The 10,000-nt window shown below is 45.9% G+C and overlaps 1 pseudogene; it reads left to right on the top strand.

The window, feature by feature from the left end:
• Positions 1-10,000, top strand: part of LOC135531536 (armadillo-like helical domain-containing protein 3) — a 69,960-nt pseudogene that overhangs the window by 31,430 nt on the left and 28,530 nt on the right.

The following is a 10,000-nucleotide window of genomic DNA, read 5'->3' on the forward strand; positions in this document are numbered from 1 at the left end:
ACACTGAGCAATTGATTGTCAGTGATGAGCAGAGAACAACACATGAATAATGAAAACCTTTGATCTCACATAGTGTATGAGACATGAAACCAAACAGTTTGGGCGCTGCAGCTCTGTGTGTGTGTGTGTGTGTGTGTGTGTGTGTGTGGTGTGGTGCGTGTGTGTGGTGAGCGTGGGTGTTTTGTCTGAGTGTATGTTTTGAGCATGCACGTGTTTATGTCCCCCAACACTGTCCCATCTCTAATCTTCCTCTGTCTCTGTGTGAATGTCTCTCCCGCGCCATGAATTGTGTGTGTGTGTGTGTGTGTGTGTGTGTGTGTGTGTGTGTGTGTGTGTGCGCGTCCATGAATTATGCCTGCGGCTGGCGCGTGTGTGTCAGTCAGTGTGTGTGTGTGTGAATGTCTCTCTCCATGAATTATGCCTGCAGCTGGCGCGAGTGTGTGTGTGTGTGTGAATGTTTCCATGAATTATGCCTTAATAAAAGCACTGCTTTATAAATGTCTTCATCTCTTCAGCTCTGCAGCTTCCTGCACTAACAGAATACCCTCAGCTCACTAACAGAATACCCTCAGCTCACTAACAGAATACCCTCAGCTCACTAACAGAATACCCTCAGCTCACTAACAGAATACCCTCAGCTCACTAACAGAATACCCTCAGCTCACTAACAGAATACCCTCAGCTCACTAATAGAATACCCTCAGCTCACTAACAGAATACCCTCAGCACACTAACAGAATACCCTCAGCTCACTAATAGAATACCCTCAGCTCACTAACAGAATACCCTCAGCTCACTAATAGAATACCCTCAGCTCACTAACAGAATACCCTCAGCTCACTAACAGAATACCCTCAGCTCACTAACAGAATACCCTCAGCTCACTAATAGAATACCCTCAGTACACTAACAGAATACCCTCAGCTCACTAACAGAATACCCTCAGTACACTAATAGAATACCCTCAGCTCACAAATAGAATATCCTCAGCTCACTAACAGAATACCCTCAGCTCACTAACAGAATACCCTCAGCACACTAACAGAATACCCTCAGCTCACTAATAGAATACCCTCAGCTCACTAACAGAATACCCTCAGCTCACTAACAGAATACACTCAGCTCACTAACAGAATACCCTCAGCTCACTAACAGAATACCCTCAGCTCACTAACAGAATACCCTCAGCTCACTAATAGAATACCCTCAGCTCACTAATAGAATACCCTCAGCTCACTAACAGAATACCCTCAGTACACTAACAGAATACCCTCAGCTCACTAATAGAATACCCTCAGCTCACTAATAGAATACCCTCAGCTCACTAATAGAATACCCTCAGCTCACTAACAGAATACCCTCAGCTCACTAACAGAATACCCTCAGCTCACTAACAGAATACCCTCAGCTCACTAACAGAATACCCTCAGCTCACTAACAGAATACCCTCAGCTCACTAATAGAATACCCTCAGCTCACTAACAGAATACCCTCAGCTCACTAACAGAATACCCTCAGCTCACTAACAGAATACCCTCAGCTCACTAACAGAATACCCTCAGCTCACTAACAGAATACCCTCAGCTCACTAACAGAATACCCTCAGCTCACTAATAGAAAGCTCACTAACAGAATACCCTCAGCTCACTAATAGAATACCCTCAGCTCACTAACAGAATACCCTCAGCTCACTAATAGAATACCCTCAGCTCACTAACAGAATACCCTCAGCTCACTAATAGAATACCCTCAGCTCACTAATAGAATACCCTCAGCTCACTAACAGAATACCCTCAGCTCACTAATAGAATACCCTCAGCTCACTAACAGAATACCCTCAGCTCACTAATAGAATACCCTCAGTACACTAACAGAATACCCTCAGCTCACTAACAGAATACCCTCAGCTCACTAACAGAATACACTCAATACACTAACAGAATACCCTCAGCTCACTAACAGAATACCCTCAGCTCACTAATAGAATACCCTCAGCTCACTAACAGAATACCCTCAGTACACTAACAGAATACCCTCAGCTCACTAACAGAATACCCTCAGCTCACTAACAGAATACCCTCAGCTCACTAACAGAATACCCTCAGCTCACTAACAGAATACCCTCAGCTCACTAACAGAATACCCTCAGCTCACTAACAGAATACCCTCAGCTCACTAACAGAATACCCTCAGCTCACTAATAGAATACCCTCAGCTCACTAACAGAATACCCTCAGTACACTAACAGAATACCCTCAGCTCACTAACAGAATACCCTCAGTACACTAACAGAATACCCTCAGTACACTAACAGAATACCCTCAGCTCACTAATAGAATACCCTCAGCTCACTAACAGAATACCCTCAGCTCACTAACAGAATACCCTCAGCTCACTAACAGAATACCCTCAGCTCACTAACAGAATACCCTCAGCTCACTAACAGAATACCCTCAGCTCACTAATAGAATACCCTCAGCTCACTAACAGAATACCCTCAGCTCACTAATAGAATACCCTCAGCTCACTAACAGAATACCCTCAGTACACTAACAGAATACCCTCAGCTCACTAATAGAATACCCTCAGCTCACTAACAGAATACCCTCAGCTCACTAACAGAATACCCTCAGCTCACTAACAGAATACCCTCGGCTCACTAACAGAATACCCTCAGCTCACTAACAGAATACCCTCAGCTCACTAACAGAATACCCTCAGCTCACTAACAGAATACCCTCAGCTCACTAACAGAATACCCTCAGCTCACTAACAGAATACCCTCAGCTCACTAACAGAATACCCTCAGCTCACTAACAGAATACCCTCAGCTCACTAACAGAATACCCTCAGCTCACTAACAGAATACCCTCAGCTCACTAACAGAATACCCTCAGCTCACTAACAGAATACCCTCAGCTCACTAATAGAATACCCTCAGCTCACTAATAGAATACCCTCAGTACACTAACAGAATACCCTCAGCTCACTAACAGAATACCCTCAGCTCACTAATAGAATACCCTCAGCTCACTAACAGAATACCCTCAGCTCACTAACAGAATACCCTCGGCTCACTAATAGAATACCCTCAGCTCACTAACAGAATACCCCCAGCTCACTAACAGAATACCCTCAGCTCACTAACAGAATACCCTCAGTACACTAATAGAATACCCTCAGTACACTAACAGAATACCCTCAGCTCACTAACAGAATACCCTCAGCTCACTAATAGAATACCCTCAGCTCACTAACAGAATACCCTCAGCTCACTAACAGAATACCCTCAGCTCACTAATAGAATACCCTCAGTACACTAACAGAATACCCTCAGCTCACTAACAGAATACCCTCAGCTCACTAACAGAATACACTCAATACACTAACAGAATACCCTCAGCTCACTAACAGAATACACTCAATACACTAACAGAAATACCCTCAGCTCACTAACAGAATACCCTCAGCTCACTAATAGAATACCCTCAGCTCACTAACAGAATACCCTCAGCTCACTAACAGAATACCCTCAGCTCACTAACAGAATACCCTCAGCTCACTAACAGAATACCCTCAGCACACTAACAGAATACCCTCTACACTAACAGAATACCCTCAGCTCACTAACAGAATACCCTCAGCTCACTAACAGAATACCCTCTGCACTAACAGAATACCCTCAGCTCACTAACAGAATACCCTCAGCTCACTAGCAGAATACCCTCAGCTCACTAACAGAATACCCTCAGCTCACTAATAGAATACCCTCAGCTCACTAACAGAATACCCTCAGCTCACTAATAGAATACCCTCAGTACACTAACAGAATACCCTCAGCTCACTAACAGAATACCCTCAGCTCACTAACAGAATACCCTCAGCTCACTAACAGAATACCCTCAGCTCACTAACAGAATACCCTCAGCTCACTAACAGAATACCCTCAGCTCACTAACAGAATACCCTCAGCTCACTAACAGAATACCCTCAGCTCACTAACAGAATACCCTCAGCTCACTAACAGAATACCCTCAGTACACTAATAGAATACCCTCAGCTCACTAATAGAATACCCTCAGCTCACTAACAGAATACCCTCAGCTCACTAACAGAATACCCTCAGCTCACTAATAGAATACCCTCAGCTCACTAATAGAATACCCTCAGCTCACTAACAGAATACCCTCAGCTCACTAACAGAATACCCTCAGCTCACTAATAGAATACCCTCAGCTCACTAATAGAATACCCTCAGCTCACTAACAGAATACCCTCAGCTCACTAACAGAATACCCTCAGCTCACTAATAGAATACCCTCAGCTCACTAACAGAATACCCTCAGCTCACTAACAGAATACCCTCAGTACACTAACAGAATACCCTCAGCTCACTAATAGAATACCCTCAGCTCACTAATAGAATACCCTCAGCTCACTAATAGAATACCCTCAGCTCACTAACAGAATACCCTCAGCTCACTAACAGAATACCCTCAGCTCACTAATAGAATACCCTCAGCTCACTAACAGAATACCCTCAGCTCACTAACAGCAATAATAATGTGTGTTTCTCCATTCTGTTTCAGTGGTTGTGTTGTATTGAAGTGTTTTATAATAATAATGTGTGTTTCTCCATTCTGTTTCAGTGGTTGTGTTGTATTGAAGTGTTTTATAATAATAATGTGTGTTTCTCCATTCTGTTTCAGTGGTTGTGTTGTATTGAAGTGTATTATAATAATAATGTATGTTTCTCCATTCTGTTTCAGTGGTTGTGTTGTATTGAAGTGTATTATAATAATAATGTGTGTTTCTTTGCCTTCTCTTTTTCCACCAGCTCTGATCAACCTGTTGAAATTCCTGCTGTCCAATGAGACCGTTCTGTTGGCCAAGCACAACATCTTTCACCTGGCTCTACTGGTGAGAACACACACACATCCACTAATATCTACCCCAAGAACCTAACCCCTAGCTCATAACCCCTAGCTCCTAACCCCTAGCTCATAACCCCTAGCTCATAACCCCTAGCTCCTAACCCATAGCTCCTAACCCCTAGCTCATAACCCCTAGCTCCTAACCCTAGACCCTAACCCATAGCTCCAATCCCCTAGCTCCCTAACCCATATCTCCTAACCCCTAGCTCCTAACCCCTAGCTCCTAACCCATAGTTCCTTACCCCTGACCCTATCCCCTGACCCTAGACCCTAACCCCTAGACCTTAACCCTAAACCCTAGCTCCTAACCCCTAGACCCCAACCCCTAGCTCCTAATCCCTAGACCCTGTTCTGTTGGCCTCTAGCCTCTAACACTAGACTGTTCTGTTGGCCCCTAGCCTCTAACACTAGACTGTTCTGTTGGCCCCTGGCCTCTAACACTAAACTGTTCTGTTGGCCTCGAGCCTCTAACACTAAACTGTTCTGTTGGCCCCTAGCCTCTAACACTAGACTGTTCTGTTGGCCTCTAGCCTCTAACACGAGCCTGTTCTGTTGGCCCCTAGCCTCTAACACTAGACTGTTCTGTTGGCCTCTAGACTCTAACACGAGCCTGTTCTGTTGGTCCCTGGCCCCTAACACTGAACTGTTCTGTTGGCCTCTAGCTTCTAACACTAAACTGTTCTGTTGGCTCCTGGTCCCTAACACTAAACTGTTCTGTTGGCCCCTGGTCCCTAGCACTAAACTGTTCTGTTGGCCCCTGGTCCCTAGCACTAAACTGTTCTGTTGGCCCCTGGTCCCTAACACTAAACTGTTCTGTTGGCCCCTGGTCCCTAACACTAAACTGTTCTGTTGGCCCCTGGTCCCTAGCACTAGACTGTTCTGTTGGCCCCTGGTCCCTAACACTAAACTGTTCTGTTGGCCTCGAGCCTCTAACACTAAACTGCTCTGTTGGCCCCTGGTCCCTAACACTAAACTGTTCTGTTGGCTCCTGGTCCCTAACACTAAACTGTTCTGTTGGCCTCGAGCCTCAAACACTAAACTGCTCTGTTGGCCCCTGGTCCCTAACACTAAACTGTTCTGTTGGCCCCTGGACTCTAACACGCGTCTGTTCTGTTGGCCCCTAGCCTCTAGCTGTTGCCTCTAACACTAAACTGTTCTGTTGGCCCCTGGTCCCTAACACTAAACTGTTCTGTTGGCCCCTGGTCCCTAACACTAAACTGTTCTGTTGGCCTCGAGCCTCTAACACTAAACTGCTCTGTTGGCCCCTGGTCCCTAACACTAAACTGTTCTGTTGGCTCCTGGTCCCTAACACTAAACTGTTCTGTTGGCCTCGAGCCTCAAACACTAAACTGCTCTGTTGGCCCCTGGTCCCTAACACTAAACTGTTCTGTTGGCCCCGGACTCTAACACGAGTCTGTTCTGTTGGCCTCTAGCCTCTAACACTAAACTGTTCTGTTGGCCCCTGGTCCCTAACACGAAACTGTTCTGTTGGCCCCTGGTCCCTAACACTAAACTGTTCTGTTGGCCTCTAGCCTCTAACACTAAACTGTTCTGTTGGCCTCTAGCTTCTAACACTACACTGTTCTGTTGGCCCCTGGTCCCTAACACTGAACTGTTCTGTTGGCCTCTAGCTTCTAACACTAAACTGTTCTGTTGGCCCCTGGTCCCTAACACTAAACTGTTCTGTTGGCCCCTGGTCCCTAACACTGAACTGTTCTGTTGGCCTCTAGCCTCTAACACTAAACTGCTCTGTTGGCCCCTGGTCCCTAACACTAAACTGTTCTGTTGGCCTCGAGCCTCTAACACTAAACTGCTCTGTTGGCCCCTGGTCCCTAACACTAAACTGTTCTGTTGGCCTCGAGCCTCAAACACTAAACTGCTCTGTTGGCCCCTGGTCCCTAACACTAAACTGTTCTGTTGGCCCCTGGACTAGCACTAAACTGTTCTGTTCTGGTCCCTAACACTAAAGTTCTCTAGCCTCTAACACTAAACACTAAACTGTTCTGTTGGCCCCTGGTCCCTAACACTAAACTGTTCTGTTGGCCCCTGGTCCCTAACACTAAACTGTTCTGTTGGCCTCGAGCCTCTAACACTAAACTGCTCTGTTGGCCCCTGGTCCCTAACACTAAACTGTTCTGTTGGCTCCTGGTCCCTAACACTAAACTGTTCTGTTGGCCTCGAGCCTCAAACACTAAACTGCTCTGTTGGCCCCTGGTCCCTAACACTAAACTGTTCTGTTGGCCCCTGGACTCTAACACGAGTCTGTTCTGTTGGCCTCTAGCCTCTAGCCTCTAACACTAAACTGTTCTGTTGGCCCCTGGTCCCTAACACTAAACTGTTCTGTTGGCCCCTGGTCCCTAACACTAAACTGTTCTGTTGGCCTCTAGCCTCTAACACTAAACTGTTCTGTTGGCCCCTGGTCCCTAACACTAAACTGTTCTGTTGGCTCCTAGTCCCTAACACTAAACTGTTCTGTTGGCCCCTGGTCCCTAACACTAAACTGTTCTGTTGGCCTCTAGCCTTCTAACACTAAACTGTTCTGTTGGCCCCTGGTCCCTAACACTAAACTGTTCTGTTGGCCCCTGGACCTAACACTAAACTGTTCTGTTGGCCTTCTGAGCCACAGATTTGCCTCTAACACTAAACTGTTCTGTTGGCTCCTGGTCCCTAACACTAAACTGTTTGTATCTGTAAACTGCTCTGTTGGCCCCTGGTCCCTTAAACTGTTCTGTTGGCCCCTGATAACAGAGTCTGTTCTGTTGTCAGCCTCTAACACTAAACTGTTCTGTTCTGAGGTCTAAACTGTTCTGTTCCCCTGGTTACACTAAATGTTGGCCCCTGGTCCCTAACACTAAACTGTTCTGTTGGCCTCGAGCCTCTAACACTAAACTGCTCTGTTGGCCCCTGGTCCCTAACACTAAACTGTTCTGTTGGCCCCTGTCCCTAACACTAAACTGTTCTGTTGGCCTCGAGCCTCAAACACTAAACTCTCTGTTGGCCCCTGGTCCCTAACATTGTTTGTTGGTCATGAATTAATGCCCCTGGTCCATAAACTAAAGTTCTGATTTCAGAGCTTTTTATGTACATTCCAAACATGGTGAACATTCTATTGTCTCTGTCAGGTCCACACTGGGTAGACATCAATAGAATAATAGGACATTACTATGAAATAATGAAATATTACTGTATATTACTTAGAGTTATTTTTCATTCCTTAAAGTCATTATCTCTGTTCAGGCAGTAGGTCAACCAGCCAGAAACTGTTCTGTTCAGGCCCCAGTCCCTAAGACTAAACGTTCTGTTCTTGCTGTTGAGAACACACACACACAGATTTGTTCAGCAGACAACCAGCCAGACAACGTTATCTCTGTTCAGGCATGTAGTCAGTCAGCCAGCCAGACAACATTATCTCTGTTCAGGCAGTTAGCAGTCAGCCAGCCAGACAACGTTATCTCTGTTCAGGCAGTATAGCAGTCAGCCAGCCAGACAACGTTATCTCTGTTCAGGCAGTAGCAGTCAGCCAGCCAGACAACATTATCTCTGTTCAGGCAGTAGCAGTCAACCAGCCAGACAACGTTATCTCTGTTCAGGCAGTAGCAGTCAGCCAGCCAGACAACATTATCTCTGTTCAGGCAGTAGCAGTCAGCCAGCCAGACAACATTATCTCTGTTCAGGCAGTAGCAGTCAGCCAGCCAGACAACGTTATCTCTGTTCAGGCAGTAGCAGTCAGCCAGCCAGACAACATTATCTCTGTTCAGGCAGTAGCAGTCAACCAGCCAGACAACGTTATCTCTGTTCAGGCAGTAGCAGTCAACCAGCCAGACAACATTATCTCTGTTCAGGCAGTAGCAGTCAGCCAGCCAGACAACGTTATCTCTGTTCAGGCAGTAGCAGTCAGCCAGCCAGACAACATTATCTCTGTTCAGGCAGTAGCAGTCAACCAGCCAGACAACATTATCTCTGTTCAGGCAGTAGCAGTCAGCCAGCCAGACAACATTATCTCTGTTCAGGCAGTAGCAGTCAGCCAGCCAGACAACGTTATCTCTGTTCAGGCAGTAGCAGTCAGCCAGCCAGACAACATTATCTCTGTTCAGGCAGTAGCAGTCAACCAGCCAGACAACATTATCTCTGTTCAGGCAGTAGCAGTCAGCCAGCCAGACAACGTTATCTCTGTTCAGGCAGTAGCAGTCAACCAGCCAGACAACGTTATCTCTGTTCAGGCAGTAGCAGTCAGCCAGCCAGACAACGTTATCTCTGTTCAGGCAGCCAGCAGTCAACCAGCCAGACAACATTATCTCTGTTCTTATCGTACTTTAGTCATCCTAATTAGGGAGCCTATCCTGCCTTAGTATGCTGCAGAGCTGTCTGACTAAATCACTTTACTAGATGTTCTAAGGAGGTAAGGCTCACTTCCATGAACTGTCTCTATCCCTCTGTCTAGTTGTTGTGTACATTCCTCTCTCATGCGGTCTGTGTGTATCTAACCAAATGTAGCAGGAGTAAAAGTGTATCCATCTCAGACTGAGCTGGGGAAAAACTGCAGCAGTGGATTATGGTCGTTGCAGTTTATTACCACGTTCTTGCGCTGAACGAGGTTAAATATTTGCTTAATGAAAACTACAACGCCCTTCAGCCCGTGTCCCACATAGTTCTTGACTTTATTTCTCTCATGAATGATTTGATTTCATTCTAGAGTTGGAATTGAACCGAAGCTCTCTCTCTCTCTCTCTGTCTATCTCTCTGTCTATCTCTCTCTCTCTGTCTATCTCTCTCTCTCTGTCTCTCTCTCTCTCTCTCTCTGTCTCTCTGTCTCTCTCTCTCTCTCTCTGTCTATCTCTCTCTGTCTCTCTCTCTCTGTCTCTCTCTCTCTGTCTCTCTCTCTCTGTCTCTCTCTCTCTCTCTCTGTCTATCAATTCAATTCAAGGGGCTTTATTGGCATGGGTAACATGTGTTAACATTGCCAAAGCAAGTAAGGTAGATAATATATAAAGTGAAAGTGTCTGTCTGTCTCTCTCTCTATCTCTCTCTCTCTCTGTCTCTCTCTGTCTCTCTCTCTCTGTCTCTTT

Source organism: Oncorhynchus masou, unplaced genomic scaffold, assembly GCF_036934945.1.
Source record: "Oncorhynchus masou masou isolate Uvic2021 unplaced genomic scaffold, UVic_Omas_1.1 unplaced_scaffold_1630, whole genome shotgun sequence".
NCBI lineage: Eukaryota > Metazoa > Chordata > Actinopteri > Salmoniformes > Salmonidae > Oncorhynchus > Oncorhynchus masou.